Source organism: Myotis brandtii, unplaced genomic scaffold (assembly GCF_000412655.1).
Source record: "Myotis brandtii unplaced genomic scaffold, ASM41265v1 scaffold49, whole genome shotgun sequence".
NCBI lineage: Eukaryota > Metazoa > Chordata > Mammalia > Chiroptera > Vespertilionidae > Myotis > Myotis brandtii.
The window spans coordinates 5,515,800-5,519,694 of record NW_005368707.1 but is presented as its reverse complement, the minus strand read 5'-3'; positions in this window follow the sequence as shown (position 1 = coordinate 5,519,694).

Here is a 3,895-nt window from a genome sequence, read left to right as displayed (position 1 = left end):
TATGAATGCACAGGGAATCAGGATTTCAGGCGCAGGTGATAAGAAACACAGTCAAGTCACTGGTGCTTGGTGCTGCCTCCTGCCCCGAGAAAAGGTATCCTTGGGCCTGTGCTAGGCAGACCAATTCCCGTTCGCGCGATTGCTCCCAGCCCAGGGCTCCGAAGCTGGCAGTGCGCGTAGGATTAGTTCCTGGTGCTGCGGGCGAGTTTTCTCCCAGCCCAGGGCTCTGAAGCCCGAAGTGCGCGCAGGCTCAGTTCCAAGGTGCTCGCGCACTTCCAGGCCAAAGTTCCTGCAGCGCTGAGGCCCCGGCAAGGGGCGGGTCTATCAGTTACTATGGCGCTGCCCGCGAGCCTGCGGGAAGGGGGGGTGGGCTCTGTTACTCACGGATCTGCCGCGGGGATCTCCGAACTTTTGGTGTCCGCAGGTCTGTAGCTGTGGTCGCAGGTCTCTGTCCCCAGTGGCTGCAGGGTCCTGGTATGCGTCTGAGATCAGACTGGGTGGTGCTGAGGCCAGGATCCTAGTCTCAAGCAGCTCTGTTTCCCAAGATGGCGTGGTCGCTGTGCCTGGGCTGGCCGCCTAGGAGTGTCCGCGCCGGGAGCTGGACTCCGCCGCCTAAGACTGCCCGGTTTAGCAGCCCCTTAGAAGACCTGCAGAATCTAGCTGTCCCTAGCTCATACACACACACCACACACGTCCACACACTCCTCTATCACTTCCTTGCACTCTCACACTCTCTCCCTCCCTACCTTCCTGCTGGTCGCCATTTTTTCTTCTACCCAACACCCATTTTTGATAAAAACTCTCTGCAAAGTGGAAATAGAGGGATAATACCTCCACATAATAATGGCCATATATGACAGATCTACAGCCAACATCACACTGAATGGGCAAAAACTAAAACCATTTTCCCTAAGAACAGGAATAAGACAGGGATGTCCACTTTTACCATTCTAATTCAACATAGTACTAGAAGTCTTAGACACAGCGATCAGACAAGAAGAAATAAAAGGTATCCAAATTGGAAAGAAGGAAGTAAAACCTTCATTATTTGCAGATAACATGATACTGTATATAGAAAAACCTAAAGACTCCACAAAATAACTACTAGATTTAATAAATTTGGCAATGTAGCAGGATACAAAATTAACACCCAAAAATTGATGGCTTTTTTATACAACAATAATGAATTCTCAGAAAAAGAAACTAAACAAACAACCCCATTTTCTATTGCAACAAAAAAATTAAGATACTTAGGAATAAACTTAGCCAAGGAGGTAAAAGTCTTGTACTCAGAAAACTACAAGATGTTGAAAAAAGAAATAGAGGAAGATATAAACAAGTGGAAGAATATACCGTGTTCATGGATTGGTAGAATTAACATAATTAAAATGTCCATACTAACCAAAGAAATCTATAGAATCAATGCAATTCAATCTTTATTAAAATACCACCAGCATATTTCACAGATCTAGAACAAATAAATTTTGGAGTATTTGTTCTAGATCTGTGAAATATGCTGGTGGTATTTGACCCAGTGATCCTACCTCTGGGTTATATGCTAAGAAAACCAACATACCAATCAGAAAGAACATATGCACCCCAATATTCATAGAAGCACAATTTAAAATAGCTAAGATCTGGAATCAGCCCAAGTGCCCATCAGTGGATGAGTGTATAAAAAAAGATGTGGTATATTTACAACATCGAATACCATGCATCTCTAAAAAAGAAGGATCTCTTACCCTTTGAGACACCATGGAGGGACCTGGAGAGTATTATGCTAAGTGAAATAAGCCAGTTAGAGAAAGACAAGGGTCATATCATCTCACTCATACATAGAATCTAAAGAATAAATAAACTGATGAGCAAAATAGATCAGAGACATAGAAGTGTGGTACAGAGTGTGGAATCTTGGAGGGAAGGTGTGGGTGGGTTTTGTGGGTGGGAAGAGATTAACCAAAGAACTTATATGCATACATCCATGCCCATGGACAAAGACAACAGTGTGGCGAATGCTTGGGGGGAGAGCAGGTGCGGGCTGGAGGGGGTCAGTGAGGGAGGAAAAGGGGATAGCTGTATAACTTTCAATAATAAAATTAAAAATATAAAAAGAGCTTAGTACCATGACTAGCACAAAATGTGATGAATAAATATTACCCGCTATATTCAGTGTTCTTAAGATTCTGGTCCTCTATATCATTAGTCTGCTCAGGATGCCATAAAAAAAAAATACCAAGGATTGGTTGGCTAATTTTCTTGCAGTTCTGTAGCTGCAAGTACAACCTCAATGTGCCATCAGGGAACTTAATAGTGAGGCCTTTCTTCCTGGCTTATATATAGGCATCTCCTTGCTGTGTGCTCATATGGCCTTTTGTTTGCTTTCACATGGAGAGAGAGAGAGAGAGAGAGAGAGAGAGATCTGGTGCCTCTTCCTCTTCTTATTAGAACACCAGTTTTATTCAATTAGGGCCCCATATTTATAACCCCATTTAACTTTAGTTTCTGTTTACAGGCTTTATCTCCAATACAGTTACATTGGGCATTAGGGCTTTAACATATTGATTCAACAGAGACCCCATTCAGTCTATGGTATCCTCATTAACCTGACATTCCTGACTCATCTCTCTCTAGTAACACTCATGCCAGGTTCTGCCACAGTAGTATTTCATCACTAAAATGTACACCCTGCCCTCTTTTCTAGTAAAAATTATGACCAGTTCAAACTTCTGAAGATTTCTCCAGTACAAATAATGACTCCTTTTTTTTTGCTCCTATGGTACTTTGTTCAAACCATTAATGTAGCTAACTCAAGAATAGTATTTATCAATATGCATATTTATTTTACACTAGAGGCCCAGTGCACGAAATTCGTGCATGGGGGGTGGGTCGCTCAGCCCGACCTGCACCCTCTCCATCTGGGAGCCCTCAGGGGAGCCGTCTCCAATCCAGGAACCCTGATGGCTTAGGCCCACTCCGTATGGTTTTCTGCTCTCTGCGGGGCCTGGCCGCTCCGTGCCTGCTGCCCAGAGGCTCTCCATGGCCCAGAGGCTCTCCACATCCCGCCCCAGCTGCTCCACACGCACGCTGCCCAGAGGCCCTCCACAGCCAGTGCGGGACGCTTGCCTCATTGCTGCGGTGATGAAGCAAGCATTCCATCAGGCCACTCATACTGCCCGCTCTCAGCGGCCACCCCCCCAGGACTGGGGGACTCTGGTGGGGCTGAGGGGACTGGGCGCTGCCATCTTGTGGCTATGGGCACTGCCATCTTTGTGATGGAGTGATGGTTAATTTGCATATTTCCCTTTTATTAGATAGGATATGGTTTGTATTAAATCCCATAATCATTATATGTAGTTATTATTAACTAGAGGCCCAGTGCACAAAAATTTGTGCACTCGGGGGGAGGAGGGGGGTGTCCCTCAGGCCGGCCTGTGCCCTCTTGCAGTCTGGGACCCCTCAGGAGATAACGACCTGCTGGCTTAGGCCTGCTCCTGGGTGGCAGAGGGCAGGCCCAATCCCTAGGTGCAGCCCCTGGTCGGGCTCAGAGCAGGGCTGATTGGGGAGTTGGGGCGCCGCCCCCTGTCATGCACAGAGCAGGGCGGATCATGAGGTTGCGATGCCACCCTCAGTCACGCTCAGGGTAGGGCCGATTGGGGGATTGGGGCCCCGCCCCCTGTCACACTCAAGGCAGGGTCGATGGGGAGGTTGCGGCGCCACCCCCTGTCACGCACAGAGCAGGGCCAATCAGGGGGTTGGGCACTGCCCCCTGTCATGCACAGAGCAGGGCGGATCCGGAGGTTGCGATGCCACCCTCAGTCACGCTCAGGGTAGGGCCGATTGGGGGGTTGGGGCACCGCCCCCTGTCACACACAGAGCAGGGCAGATAGGGAGGTTG